At 44.8% G+C, this 15,998-nt stretch overlaps 1 protein-coding gene across 3 annotated transcripts in view; it reads left to right on the top strand.

Annotated features, from left to right (window-relative positions):
- The window catches only part of PSME4 (proteasome activator subunit 4), a 3,386,216-nt gene extending 3,374,140 nt beyond the window's left edge, over positions 1-12,076 (top strand). For all 3 annotated transcript variants that reach the window (XM_069608231.1, XM_069608232.1, XM_069608230.1), the window contains one exon: positions 11,138-12,076. The gene's annotated coding sequence lies outside the window, so the exon portion shown is untranslated. The remainder of the gene's footprint in view (positions 1-11,137) is intronic.
- Positions 12,077-15,998: the final 3,922 nt, after the last annotated feature.

The raw sequence follows: 15,998 nt of genomic DNA, 5'->3' as shown, positions 1-15,998 counted from the left end.
GGTTTCAGTGATGGCAAGAACATCACAATCCAGGAGTTCAAGGAGGTTGCAGATGTCAGAGGAGTGTTTGACAGCTGAGTGAGTGCTTACCATGGCAATGTGGAGCAGATTGCAATCAGTGAAAGACTTACGGGGGGAGCAGGGGACAGTGGGCCCCCCTAAGTGACGATAGTACCTGAGGGACAGAGGTAGAAGGGGGCAGAGGAGCCAAGGCCAGTAAGGGAGCCGGGACCATAATGGGTGAGGGGGGAGCCAGTGCGGGAGGCACCACAGGGGGCAAGGGAGCCCCAGATACAGTGTTAGTGGGTGACTGGTTCACCCAAGAGGAGAAGGCAGATGGGGTTGTCAATGTGTGGGGTGGTGGCAAGAAAGCCATGGCAAGGGTAGAAGGGTGGTTAGGAGGTGGCAAGGGAGCCATGGTGGGCACAGCTGGCATGGGAGCCAGGGCAGCTGAAGGAGCTGGTGCAAAAGGCGGAGGGAGGTTGATAAGGCGGGGGAGGAGCCTATGAAAGAGTAGAAGGTTGGTTTGAGGACCCTGGACCATGATGGTACCATTGCAGTAGACATTGATGATGACCCTGGAGGTGGAGAGGGCAAGAAAGACCTTGCAGCGGGTGCCACCATTGATGGGCAAAGAAGAGAAAGGAGAGAGAAGAGCAATCGTATGGAGAGTCCACAGGACAGGTGAGGGAACGACAGAGTATGTCTGTGAGAGTCTCTCTGGCAGAGGCAATGATGTAAGTGACTGCAATTGGAAGGCCTGGGTTAGAGCTCAGTATGTCCTTCTTGAGGTTCTCCCTGACAGACTTAGTAAGGGGTGAAGGATAAGAGATAGAGAAGCAGTTTGAGAAGATATGAGAAATAGATAGCGCTGTAGCAAACTGCAGAGAGTGAGGTACACTTAACCAGGCTGAGGCCAGAGAGGCGCAGCGAGAGCAGAAGGTAGAGGGGGGGGGAGACAGGGAACAAGTCTGGGAAAAAAACAATGGGAGCTGGGGGGGGGGTAATATGCACAGAAAAACTGAACACGCAGAGGAAGGGGACGTAGTGGGTGTATGGCTGAGGGGAATAACAGCACAGAGGGACAATGGGACTGAGGAAGGGTGAGGGAACCGGTAGCAGACTAGACAGAGTACAGAGGGGTGGACTTGTTAACACATTCTCATGAAAAGCAGGTTATGCACACAGCTAATGTAAACAGGAGCAGGACAATCAAGATGGGCACACAGCTGAAAACAAATTTAAAAAGCAGCAGGACAATCAAGATGTGCACATAGCTAAAAGCAAATTTAAACAACAGCAGGACAATCAAGATGTGCACACAGCTGAAAATGAATTTAAACACCAGCAGGACAATCACGATGTGCACACAGCTGAAAACGAATTTAAATAGCAGCAGGACAATCAAAGTGATAAATATTTTAGAGTCATCATCGATCTGACCATGCTAACCAGAGCTTTTGCCTCAACTTCCACTGCCTCCGATGTCGACGCCCGAAGACCTGGATAACCCAGCAGGTAGTCCATGGGATTGCCAGCCACTGCATTGAAATGGACAGTGACCATGTAATCTGACAGTTGCAATCAAGTGCTCTAATGGGAGTGGTGTGCGCAGAAATAACTCTTGGAAAATTGGGAGTAGGGGTTTTGGGTCCATCATGATAGGGTGATGAAAAATGTAAAGGTGGACATGACGATACTACAACAGACCAAGGAACACCTCACACTCTATTTGTGAATGTCGCATTTCTGTTCGTATCAATGCTTTGGGAGCCCCCACTCTCTACACCCCCTATTCCAGGGTAAAGGGCCTTCCTTCTTTCCTTATGTGGCTCCTAAAATGCCTGGCCTGTTTAATATAGCAGGGGACCCCAGGCTCCATCTAGCCCATGTGTCTCTGGAAATATTGCTTTTATCTAAACCCTGTCATGCTTTTCTTCTATTTTTTGACCCACTGCTGAGAACCCACACAGTAACATGTAAAATGTGACTCGGAAGCAATGGGCCTTACAAAATGAACAACTTATCAAAATGCAACACATCACACACATCTATGACTCCAAGAAATCAACAGCCTACAGAAGGACAAACATATGATACATAGATTTTAAGAGAAAGCTATATTTCACATGGGCCTGCAGTATAAGAATATTGTTACTCTCTTGCCAACATGGACTAGGGGAAAAGCCATATAATTTGTCATTTCTTCCATAAAGCTGTGGCCCTGAGGGCAGTTGTCCATTTCATGCATGCCTTTGAAGGACAATAGAGGTCGGGCAGAGTGTGAGACATATGAGCCACAGCGACATTCAGAGGGACCAGTCTGTTGGGAAGTGTCTGGATTTTCCTCGGGCTGAGGCTTAAGGAAAGTAGACATTAAGGTGAAGTAGTCCCTCCGTGAAGCCTATCCCTTGACATTGACTGGGGTCTGCAGCACCAACCTGGTAGTGATGAACTTGCACAAGAAATCAATAAGAGAATTGCAAGGTCCTCTCCTTTCCTGATTTAACATTAAAAAACAAAAGATCTGGCTTAGAAACCCTAAACTGTGCTTCATATGAGACTGCAGGATGTGGTTTCTAATCTTATTAAGAAGCAAAGCAAGAATATGTCCTGTCAGACACTACAGTCATGTTTGTGTGCCAGAATATACATGTCAGACCATCACATGGGTTGTGTAGCCTCTCGCACACCACCTTTGCTGAAATTACACACATGGTCATCTTATCTATCCCATTTATCCTTCTTTATCCAAAGTTGCCACTGACATCATCTGGAAATTCAGCAGTCGAGGAGCACAGGACGCAGCTTAGCCCCAGTCAGACCAGCATGTGCTGTTGAGTGCTGTGTTCAGCAGTGTGTTACTTACTTCAACCCAGTGTTGCCACAAACAAAGGGACTGTCTGAGGCACAGCTGAAGATCTTTGCAGATGTAGAAAGAAAATCCGTCTCAAATACAAGACTGCAGGTGTCCGTCTCCTTTTGCTAGAGACTCCCACAATTTTAGGGACACTTGGCAGCTCTGTTGACAGAGCAATGTAGGGGGCACTCCATGACACAATATGGAATACATTGCCAGAAAAAAGGGACTAGCCAGAAATGCTGTATGATGGTAAACTCCATTGAGGCAGTTGGTACTGTGGTAGAGTCCAGATTGTCAATACTTTCTTTCAGGAAAGTCATGATTCTATTAAAGACACAGGGGCTTGTAATATGCATACTCTTCTTTATTAAAACTCAAGCAGCAATCTTAAAAAGAAAAAAAACATTAAACAAAAATCAAAGAAAAAACATTTTCTGTGTCAATGTAGTCTTTGCAGTTTGAAACTCTATTGCCCACAGGCATGACACTTGTCCTAGTCCATGAATCACGACGTTATGGTCCTATCACCTCACAATTCCTCATCCCCAATTCCTCTTTCTTTCACTGTCTCGCTGTAGCTTCCTAATGAATGACTCCATCTCGAACAGCGTATAGCGAAGAACAAAACCTATAATGAACCGCCTCCAACTCCAGCAGGGATCCGCCGTGTGTTGTCTGCCTGTTTAGTGTCAGCACCTGCTGTCAGGTTCCCTTGGAGGTTCAGCAGATTCCTTCTTAGATAAGTGACTGTAAAATTACTGACGAATGCAACTTATGACATATGATTGATGGGAAATTGCCAGTTAGTTAAAAGAACTTTTAAACAGAAGAGGTGATTGAGCAAACATAAGACTGTCAAGTAAAGTTTAGTCTTTAATGGAAAGTCAATACTGTGATGTTTCAAAGGGTCGTTCATTTTCTACAGTGGCAGAGATAGTGCCCCAGCTATGAGTCTGTGATAAACCGCAGGAACTCCATTTCTGCTGTTACCTGGTCTCGGATTTCTCCCAATTGATGAGAAACCCCAGTTTCTCTAGGAGACCCGTCATTGGGACCATTTGCTCTGGCAGCCGCATCGGATCCTGCGCCATGAGACAAATATCCTCGATGTATAAAATCAGTCTGACTCCTGAGTAGCTTTGTAAAGCACCACTGTGCTGAAGTTAGTCCAAAAAGGGAGACGCATAACCTCTCACCTTTGCCATCACCAGAGGAATTCTAAAAATTGCTGGTGGCATCTCAGGAATGGGTACTGCTAGATAGGCGTCCCTCAAATCTATGCAGGTTAGCCAGTGCCCTTTCTGCAAAATGTCCCTGAAGAGATGGATTTCCTCCATCTTACAGTGTCGGTACACGAGAAAGGCGTTTAATTGTCTGAGATCATCACCGGCCTGCCCTTTTGCTTCTGTTTCACCAGTGAGACATTGCTTAGGAAGCGTTGCACCACCTGCTGCGCTGGTCTTATCGCCCTTTTCTTTAGAAACTCTCCTACTTCCATGAGGCTTTGTTCCTCCTCAGTGTTTAGGGAGAATTCTCAAAATGTGCTCATTTCCCTTACGTTTTGAGACCCCCAGCAACTTCGCTGGATTTCTAGGATTTGATTTTTCTTCCTGGGAAGAGTGTGAGCCTTTTTTTCCCACTCTTCCATGTATTTTGATGTGTGTTTTACTTTTGTGTTCTTTGGTTATGGTGTTTTAAAACAACTCCATAGGCATCATCTTTTTCTTTGTGTCACACAACACCTTCAGTGCAGTGGCAAAGGGGTGTCTTTCAGACTCCCCAGAGTTTAAACACTTTCTCTGGGACTGGCTACTGTCTCCCAGAGCATGTAAAGTTAAATTGACTTTACTAGTCTCTTTATATTTACCAACCCAGAACGCACTATCTTCCTATAGAGTGCTGGAGGGGTTGTCTAGCATCCCCTGAGTCAAAACACTCATGTAACAGTCAAATGTTACCCTTTCCTACTTTAAATGGCTGGTGGCAGTGGTTTAGATCAAACTATCATGATTTTACTAGACCACGAACAACGGTAGCAAAAAATCAGGTCAGCCATGTTTTTCAAGATGGCGCCCAAGACCTATCTGTAAAAACAGACTCCGGTCGACATTTTTCGCCGTTTCTTTTAGGAAAGGCCCTTCTTGTGTTTAACCAGGTTTGGTCCCTTTGTTCGTTGTCCTTTGGCGGGTTTCAGTGCTGAAGCACTCCTCTGGCGCCTCAGTGTCTGGGGTGGACAGGATGTGAGGGAGGTGCCCGTAACTCCCTGTACTTAGTCTCTTAGGAGACCTGAATGCACTCTGGCGTGATTGGCTGGCTGGCTGTCCGGCAACGACAGCCACCCTGCTGTGTGAGTGACAGCCAGGCTGGAATGAATGGGGGAAAACTGTTTAAAAGCAGGTCTCTGGGACTTGGAAAGCAGAGTCGACCACTGGAACGAAAGAACCGAAGACGAGCTGAAGGAAGAGGACTGCTGCAACTCCTGGACGACCGGTGAAGCCCTGCTGCAGGTCTGAATTGCCTGAAACTCCATCGACAGAGAAGCCCTTCAAGGTTAACTTCTTCCCTCGAATTTGGTGGGACCAACCAACTCACAAGCCACCTGGAAACCGTCCCCTCCTGGTCGAATTTTCTACAGAGTGCTGTGGAAAACCGGATAGCCAGTGGGAAGGATACCAGTTTGTGTTCTTTAAGGCACTCATACCTTAAACCGACATTTAGCCAAGCTTGTGGCCTCGTCCCTGGGCAGTGCAGGAACCTCCCGACGTCCTCCTTCTTGTCCCCACGACTGAAGCACAGGAACAGCGAGGTCTGCTCGAACTGCCAGGAACAACTGCCTCAGCTACAGCTCTTCTTCACTTTAAAGGTACTGTGCAAAGACGGTCCGGAAATCTTTTCGACCACAGAGAAAGTTTGTGAAACTTTCCCCTCTTTGAAGGCTGGTCCTTCCCTAAACATTTGTCTAACTTTTCACCTAGCCAAATTCTTCTAAAAACCGTGGGAAAGACTTAACCGTTATCTACCAGAATTGTGCTATCCTATACCAAGACTCTGAACCATTGACTTTGACCAAGGCCTATCGAATTGAATTGCTGGTTGTGGTTAACTGAAACCCTTTGCCCTACCTATGAATGTATTTGGGCTGCATTTCTTATAACCTTGTCTTTTTACCCCTTTTTAACGTAACTGAAGTGCCATTTTGCTCCCACTTCAGGGGAGCTGAACTTGTTCAGTAACTTATTGGATGTGTATTGTGGTGTATTAGTGTATGATATTAAGCTGCTTTTGCTAGTGTAATGTTGTCTAATTGACTGTGTAAATAAATGTGTATTCTTTTACCAAGAAACCTTGAGTTGAACCACTGTATTTGTTGGTCCCTTTGTGTAACTTGTTCTACTGCTCACTTCAACTCTTGAGATAAGTATGGCTGCTCAGCCATTGCTACCACATAACTGTGTAGTACAGGCTTGTAGCAAAGGTGAAATTGTACTGACACTTGTAGTCTTAATTGCATGTACTGTTCCCAAAGGGTACTGCATGTGATTCTGCCTAACACTCTGAAATTGCGAAAGGGTGCTGCAGTTCAGTTTGTGCTCTTTAAAAATTACAGACAACACCCCTGTACAGTCTCTGCGACCCAAGAGTCCACGGTAAGCTCCTCCCAAGCGCTTAGGTGCATCGCTAGCCTACCAACTATCGCGGGAATTGCATTGCTTGCTGCTGCGCTGTGTGCATACGACTGTATTCTCACCTGCTGCTGCAGTGCCAACCCCAACCCCTGCCTCTTCCACGGGAGGGGAAGGAAGGATTCCGCCTTCTGTCTTCCTGCTGTCACCAGTTGTTTCCTCTATAGGGCCTCTGGCCTCCTCAGTGGCTGGTGGAGACACCTCTGCTTCTGCCGCCCTGGCAGATACACAGGGCACAAACACTCTTTTTAACGATGTCTGACCTTTGTCCAGAGCAGCAAAGGTGTTAACAAATCTGGACATGTCTTTGACAAAAGCTTTTCCAAACAAAAGCCCTTTAGCTGCTGCAGGGCCTCAGAGGATGCCAACTCCCCGAGTTTCAGGTCGATCATTACTACAATCGATCTTCTGCACTCCGCTGCTATTGTACAGTTGGTATCACTTATTAAACAAACTGCATTTTGTGCCCAATTAGCCAGAATATGCACATCCATAGGCAGGGCCTCTTTGGTCTCTTCCACCATTTTAATGATCTTGGTCAATGGATCTATGGAATCGGGGAGCTTGTCCTGGCATGCTATCCATGAGCGGTCAATGCCCTTTTAAGGTCCTTGGTGTGCTTCACCATGAATGAGTCCACCTCCAGAGTGTCCGCTACTTTATCCAGCAGAGAAGGTCTGGGATATTGTGCCTTCAATTAGCCTCTCACCTCCTTATTTAGAGGCGTGCACAGTCACTTGCTCAAGTACCTTTTGGCCTTAAGTGGGGGCTTGCCTCCGAGGATCTCGGGTGGAGTAGCAGGTCTGGATGAAAGGGGTCGACCAGGGAACTATCTCTGCATTTCTAAACACTCTTATTGTGCCTTTTGCACAGTTCTCCTTCCTGAGGAGTGGCCAAGCTCACAGAAAGGTGAGAACTCTCAGTGCTGCTGGAATCCCATTCAGTGCCCTCTTGGTCTTCCTGTGGGCTAAGGGGTATTTCACCTTGTCCCTTCCATCACGCCTTTCCCTTAGCATGCCTCTCTTTTGTGTGTCCTTTGCGTGATTCGGTCAGTGGTTCGCCACTGGCCTTATGTTCCTCCTGCCATTGTCTCTTGCAGGCTCTGGGCCTCACAGCTGTCGGCCCTTGCGAGAAGGCGACCCAGCCCAGGAGACAGTCCAGTTTATGGGATAGCGGCCCTAGGCCTGCCCATGCTGCTTTGTCCATCAGCTGTCCCAGAGAGGGGTCCTGCAGAGTGTTTGAAGGCCCTTCTCTGCTTTACTCGCTGTCGGAGGATTCTACTTATACCCAGGCCATATTGTGTAATGCACAGGAGACAGACAGCTAGCAGCCGCAAGGTTACGTACAGGCTTTTTATTATTAAATTTCATTTATAACATCTCTCAATGGTCGTGAGGCTATTTCTTCACTTGTTTAATGTCTTTGACGTCATTTAAACGGTACATTTTATATCTGCTAGTCCAGAGATTGGTGACATGCTGTGGCATGCTGGAGTTCCAAGTGGCTGAAAGTTATGAAATATAACACAAGAGGCTAAGAGGTAAGACACCTGAAGCAATTTTGAAGCAATGAAAAAACTGATTTCAAGCAGATATAAAGAAATATTTAGGTGGCATGCCACATTAGAATTGACACTGAAGAGGGACTTTCAGGCCCTGCTATTTGAAAAGGTCATAAGAACTAGCACCAGAAGTGTTCCCATCTAAAGCATTGGTGTAATGGTAGAACTTCAGACTACAGTGCACGAGGTTGAAAGTTCTAAGAAGCTGTTGGAAATCAAATAATCAAATTTTTCTTTTTTTTAAATTTGATTTATAACATCTCCCAATGATTGTGAGGCTTTTTACTCACTTGTTTAATGTCTTTAAAGTCGTTTAAACAGTAAATTTGGCATCAGCTAGTCCCGAGAGGAGTGACATGCTGTGGCATGCTGGAGTTCCAAGTGCTTTCAAACATTCAATTGCTGAAAGGTATGAAACATAAGACAAGAGACTAAGAAGTGAGATGCATGAAGTAATTTTGAAGCAATGAAAACACTGATTTGAAGCAGATATAAAGAAATATCTTGGTGGCATGCTACCATAGAATTGACACTGAAAAGGGACTTTCAGGCCCTGCTGTTTGAATAGGTCATAAGAACTAGCACCAGCAGTTTCCTAAATTAAGCATTGGTGCAATGATAGAACTTCAGACTACAGTGCACGAGGTTGAAAGTTCTAGGAAGCTGTCAAAATTCAAATTTTTCTTTTTTTTTTTAAATTTGATTTATAACATCTCCCAATGATTGTGAAGCTTTTTACTCACTTGTTTAATGTCTTTAAAGTCATTTAAACAGTAAATTTGACATCAGCTAGTCCCGAGATTGACATGCTGTGGCATGATAAGTGCTTAAACTATGCATTTGCTGGAAGTGTTTCAATATAAAACAATCCCACTTTGATTGAGAGGGTATTTTTCACTTGTAGAATGTGTTTGAACTCCTTAAAACTGCACATTTTCCATCAGCCAGTCCAGAGATTGGTGGCATGCTGTGGCATGCTGTGGCACGCTGTGGCATGTGCCACATGTCACGTTCGGCTCCTACCCCTTCTCCCCACGCGTCCACTTGCTCCTCTGCTGGCTCCCGCTCCTCACAGCGCACTGGGGTCCACTCCACGGGGGTCCTACCTGCGAGATTGTCTGCCCGATACCACCTCCACACAGGGCAGTCTGTCTAGGCCTCTGCTGTGTTCCTCTTATATCAGCTGGCCCTCTATGCAATCCTACACCTTACGGGTCGTGCCAGGGCTGCTGGGCCTCATACATTCCCCGCCTCTGGTTACTGCGGCAGCTATCTCCCGCTTCCCGTCCTGTCTGGCACCGCTCTGCATCCCACTGTGCGTCGCTCTGCATCTTAATCCTCCTGCCCGCATCTGCCGTCCACGACTCCTTCTCTGGGGTTCCACACCTCCTCCTGTCGCTCCCCACCATTCATTGGGGTCGGCGCTGTGACTCCACACCTTCAGCGCTTTTGGGCGTGCAGGGTCCGAGCTGAGCTGCCTCTTCTCTGGCACCACTCTAGTATTGCTACTTTTGCGATATTTTAAATATGAAGTTGGCTTCCAGGGGTGCAGCTAAGTAACTCTCTGCTTATTGGCTGTGTGGCAATATGACCCAAACCAACGCCAAGAGAACACTAAAACGACTGCAGTTCAAATGTAGTAAACTGCCTTAATGTTACTGAGAATTCCCAGCCTGGCAATGGGTAATATTCAAACATCATGAAAATCTATGAAATATACCAACGCTGGAGAACAGGACTATCAGGTAAGTAACTTATTCCATCTCACAGAAGATCCATCTTCCTGTTTTCTTCACTCAGCCTCTCCCTTTTGAGAGAATGGAGCGTTTTCACTCCTTGGAAACCCTAGATTGCCCTGTTGTGTCTTTTAGACGAGGGACATCAGGAAGAATGGCCACCTCTTTGTGGGTTATGCTGGTAGCCACACGTGCAGGGCTGTGACTAAGCAGACCCTGTCCAGGTGGATCGCCCTCTGTATTTCAGGGGGCTATGACTTGACCAGGAAGTTGTGCTTAAAGGTCTTCATGCCCATTTGACCAGGGGTCTAGTAGCTACCTCAGCTCTGCAGAGGGGTGCCCCTGTGTTGGATATCTGTCAGGCTGTTACTTGGGCATCCCTGAACATGGTTGCCAAGCGTTATTGTCTGGATTCATTTTCCAGACAGGATAATAGTTTTGAGTGAGTGGTCCCCCAGAGTTTCCTGGTGTAGGTGATGGTCACGGTCTCGCTCTCCTCCCTCCTCCAGGTTCTGTACTCCTCTAGGAGTCTACCTAAGATCTGTTAGCAGAAGGAATCCGATTAAAACTAGAAGAAGAAATGACTTATGTTTTTTCTGATGGATTAGTCCTTCCACAGATTCCTCATTACACTCCCGTGACCCTCTGGCAAATACTTTGTACACCTGCTGTTCTGCATTCCCTCGGCTACTGCTGAGTGCTAGGGGAAAAAGGCAGAACTGAAGTCATGGCCTGCAGCTGCCACAGTATGTACTGGCTGCAACATCACGTCCATTGTCGGGTGCAATGTTGTTGTGTGCCCTGTGTAGCTGAACAAGTTTCTGAAGACCCCCAGCACTACAGTAAATAGTTTTAAGATGATGAATCTGTGGAATGACTAATTCATCAGCAAGAACATTACAGAAATGTAAGTAATCGGGTCATCTAAAATAAAAGTGCTTCTTTTTCATCTGAATGAACATCTGAAAAATAGTAGGTGAAACTAGCTGGATAGATAATCATGAAAGTATGTATTGCAGAATTGTGGCTGAATAACTACTAGAAGCTAAACTTCAGTTTCCCCTAGTTCCAACTTCCGTGCCAACATGTCATTGTGTATTACGTCAAATTGGAGAACTGATTTTCTGAATGACTAGAAAAGGTAACTGTTGTAAACATGAAGATAATAGATGTGGAGGGACTGACAAAATGTCTTTTGTTGGGGAGTTGCATGCCCTGCTTTGTGATACTGTTTGTTCTTTGGGCAACCCAATGCTCTCAAATGCTCAATGTGTGTATATTTTACTTGTTGCAGGCTATGCAAAGAAAATAAAGAAAGGCGACACCTATGCAAATGATTAGAAACTCCTCGAAAGCTGACAATACTTCATCTTGATCTTGTGCATTAAAGGAGAATGTACGGGAGACCCGTTTGGACAATGTATTTTGTGTGAAAGGAAAAGTGCATTCAGCAAGCGTGTAAATAACTGCACTGATCCACACATTCTCATTTGTAAAGGGTTGCCGTTGAAAGCAAATAACATGAATGGAGGGACTGCTGAGGATTTCTTCGTATGATATACATACCTTTTTGCCTGAAATGTAACTTGAAGTCAGATAACTTATCTGCTTTTTGACATATTTTTTTATGTTTCATAGCTGTGAAAGAAAATATGCGCTGTAGAAAAAGGTTTTTCGCAAGGCATTGTACATATTAAAAACTTTTGCAGAAAACGCCATTGTGGAATTAATTAAAAATTACAATTGTATTGTAAAACTTTGTTATTAGCTTTGTTTAAAATCAGATGCTATTATCTTTTTTTTAATTATTTCAAAATTCTTTTTGAAAAGGCAGACGTCATTAGATTGGATTTTATTTTTGTCAATATGTATTGCTTTTTTTTGTGCAAACATATGTATCCTGCTGTGAATGCAAATACCACATTTTATGATGCGACAGATTTTTAGTATAAGTGGTACTTCATCCATAAAAATGAGTTTTCGATTTGATCAGTGACCCAGTCTTCATTCATATGTGTAAAGTCTTTGTTGCAAGGAAAGCTACAATGCCGTCAGTTTAAATACCTATTTCCTGGGCTAGTAGCTCGGTTCAAACTTGAAGCACAGCAGGGATCTTTGTGTAGAAGATTTAAGGTATCCAAACACAGAATTAAGTACTGTAGAGGGTAGTGCCAAAACTGTTTTTTCAGTTGTGTACTTTATTTTATGAACCAATAAATGGATAATTTTTTTACATCTTGTGTCTGTCTATTGTAAGACAAACTAGTCTGTCTTTATTATTTACATTTGGGAAACGTGTTGGAGGGCATTTCTTTGGTGAAATCAGAAAACCTATTAAAAAAAACTAGAAAATGTAAAGGTTATGTTTAGCAGCAGTAGAACAGCTTGTGATTGTGCTATTTAAGAGTAAAGACAGGTGTTGGGGTATTTATGATGAATCAAAAAAATTGCCTTAAAGGTAATGTCTCAGCTAAACAAAACATTTTTTCAGAATTTTGTTTTAAACGTTTTGTTGAAAGTGCTGTTGTGCAGGTATCCCCAGTACCTTTTCTAGATTTCTTTCACTACCTAAAGTATGGACTAGAGGCCATTAAGTTTTAGTGCCATCACATTATATATTATAGTTCTCCCCAGTGTGTGCTGCTCACCTACTTGAGATGGAGGCAGCTATTAGGAAATTATTCTGTCGTCCTGCTCTCCGTACTTCCCGAATGGTTGTGAATGTTCTGCACTGCAGAGAGGCCAAAGTAAGAATGTCTAAAGATTGCTGTCATTTTAAGACTCTCATTTGAGACTTTCAGTGCACCAGACATGCCTCTGTAAACAGTATACAACACACCATATCATGTTTTTCCACCAATAGGCCAGTGAGGAGATCACATCTTGGTTTGCCCTCTGCTTCTATTTTTACTGTTAGATACTTTTGAAACAAGTTGGCATTTGCTCCACCCACCACCGCTTGCTGAAACATCCATGATCAAAGATTGATTGGTTGCATTCAGCACATCACCACAGCTGACTTGCACATAGCCAGCGTGATGCGCTACTAAAATGTCCATCATGTGAATTCTTGTCTGTTCTGTGATTGGTTGTCACTTCAGTTATAGGACACAACTTTGAGTCTGTATCCAGGAAGCAAACATGACATGAATCAACACTGAATTTCGTAGCAGGTCACAAGCAGTCAGATATAATTAATGTAAATGTGGTACTCGGGAAGGAACAAAATCAACTGAGCCCATTGAGTCAACTTTTTTCTCCCACAGACTCTTCATCTAAGAAATATGCTCCAGACATTTGCCTGACTTTGGAAACTTTCTCGGCCATTAGGCGGCGCAATGCAGATCTGCGTCGGTTCTGCTCAGAGTCAATGTTGTGCATGACTCCAGATTTTACATCAACTGTAGCATATATGGAGTTGGCTGCACCATATGACCTCAGTTCCTAGTACTATATCACGCCACTGCTTTACAGTAGTTTTACCCGTGTCGCAGTAGGGCAAAGGCAGCCACCCTTCTTGGCCCCTGATAGAGAAAGCAAGTAGCTGAATGCCTTGGGGTTTAAGCATTGCAAGAACTACAGAAAATCCATGGCTGTATCTAGCCGCCACAAGTGCTGCCTTTGGTGCCTGGGTCACCAGCATAACACTGAAGAATGTGGATCCTGTAAGTCCTTGCAGTCCAAGCAGCCAAGCTCTTTACCACTCTCCACAAGGCCCTAAAGACCTTCCCCAAATCCTAGCTTCTTTAGGTTTGGTTTTATATTTGTATAGCGCACATCGTCCTTGGGCATCTTGGCGCTTAGCTTGAGAACATGGTTACAGTAAGTGCAATATAAAAGTTACAGACAACGGCATACAGCGGAAGGATAATGCATACAGAAGAGAGATTGTGCGAGATAGTAACGTACAGGGGGAGTGATAACTGTGCCTCTTAATCCCAAAGCTCAGACCGATACATAAGAATAAATACATGGATACAGATCTTCAATACAGGCAAAGCACACCTAATGTGGCACGTAGCTTTAACAGGTACAGCTCAGGACATGATCAAATAGCAGACATGTGCAAAAGGTAGCTAACCTCTTATAGCAAAGCTACATCAAATAAATAAAAAGTCATAATAAGGGTACCGGGCATATGTAATGGGAAGCTCTGCTCTTATAGCTAAGCTACGTCAAATACATAACAAGTCATCGTAAGGGTAGCAGGCATATACAGTGAATAACATGAACGAGGCAGCAAGGACAGATGTTGATGCAGTAAGGCATATGGAGCCAGTCAGGCATAGTATGTAGCAATAATAAAGAAACAGTGGAAGTTGCAGTGATCGCCAGATAATAGCGGTGTCTGAGGATCGAGATTTAGCTGCAGTAACAAATTTAGGACTAATAAGTTAGGCATGGCCTGTCGCAGCAATGAATACGATCAGGAGCAGTTAGGTGCAAACATTGCCAAGTCGATAATGTTATGACCATGACGGCTCAACTTGGAGCACAGGTTGGTAAAAGTTCAGAATATTTCGGAGGTGTAAAAGCAAAGATGTGGATATAGGTCAGGAGGGAGGTTCGCTTGGAGAAAAGTAACACAAGCATGCAAAGTTTGCAAAAGAATGTTAACATCTAAGGTCAGTGGTAGTTGCGCTGTTCAGGAGGAAAGGAATTCACTGACGGGCCCATATGTCAGCGCTCACCCTCTAGAACTTGTAAGACAAGATAGCTGCACCATGTGAGGACAGGGGGTGCAGGATTCATTTACTCCAACACGACTCAATAATGTGGACCCAGTAAGTTGGCAAAGGGAAGTCCGTTTAATGACAAGCACATCAGAGAAACAAATGGAAATCAGCAGCATTGCGATCACCTGTCTCGCTCCGACTTCCTCGAACTTCAGTCAAACAGTCATTGTTATAGGCAAAACTCATCATCACTGACGTGTAATTCTATAAAAAATCATCCTGCAATATAATTGGTTAGGAAAGGTAACTTAAGTATAGGTGTTATATCTGTATATGGTAACAGAGCATGTGGATTGGTTAACTCTTATCGGGTGGGCGTCTACGCCCATCCCTCTACATCACGCGTGATGGACGTCACTACAACTACGACGTCCTATTGGTTACATTATCTATAGGACCCTATATTACATGGTCCATTGTGATTGGGCAAGTTACCCCCCTAAGCATAAATCTCCACTTTAGTTAGCAGCATGCAGAATGGACACCCAGGTGCCTAGTGTCCCAGGATTCACCCAGCCTCCTTTCCATCAATCAGTGTTTTAGGGCGATGTGTCAATTAGTTGGCTAAGGATGGCCTCGAAACTGTAGTCTCTTACCGGGAAAAGTTATGGCATCCTTGGGTCCTGGATGACATCAGGCGGTGGTACTTCTTCACGCCTGGCTGGTCACGTGTTAGTTCACCATAAATCTGCTTCAGTTTCCAGCTTTTAGTGCATTTAATTCTGTTTCAGCCTCACCACCTGCATGGGCCCCGCTTATCTTGACCTTCATGAGGCAGGCTGGTATGCTCTGAAGTTTGAGTCTTGTTAGCTGACGCTCTCCTCCCTTTCTCTGGTTGACCTCGATTTCCTAGGCATGAACCGCTCTTTGTTGAGTTTCGATTTCGCTCCTTCTCTTGCCTTTGGCTGGGTTACGAAACTTGGCCTGTCAGGCCTCTGGCAGCCTGGGTACATTTCTGCTTTTACAAAATGGAGTCGCACTTGTATAATGTGCCTTATTGAGGTAGATATATGGTTGGCACTTGCCGCTCTAATCTTCTACTAAGCATTGCAAGCAGTATTGTTTCTATTGCCTCTTGCTTTCCAAGCCTATTTACACACGTTTGACAGGTCGGTAGCTCCCATCTTGTCTCGTAGCAACGTTTCCTCACGTTTTAACATCGTCTCTTCTCTGTGTCCATTATATTTATTTTCGTAGTTACTCGCACTGGCGTGCTATCTTCGATAGCTGCTTTTTGTTCATTCACGAGTCTGTTCAGGCCCTTGAGTCATTTCCACTGGCCTTCCATTGGGGCTCTTTGAGTCTCTTCATGGGCCGTCTGTAGGTACTCTTCGTTTCGTATCAGCGGCTGGTACGGCTGTCTGATAGGGTACCGTGCTGCCCAGGGTTGTCTGGTTATGGGCGCTTCAACAGGTATGG

The sequence above is a fragment of the Ambystoma mexicanum genome, chromosome 4q (genome assembly GCF_040938575.1).
Source record: "Ambystoma mexicanum isolate Mex_15411 chromosome 4q, UKY_AmexF1_1, whole genome shotgun sequence".
Lineage (NCBI taxonomy): Eukaryota > Metazoa > Chordata > Amphibia > Caudata > Ambystomatidae > Ambystoma > Ambystoma mexicanum.
This window is presented reverse-complemented; position numbering and strand designations above follow the sequence as displayed.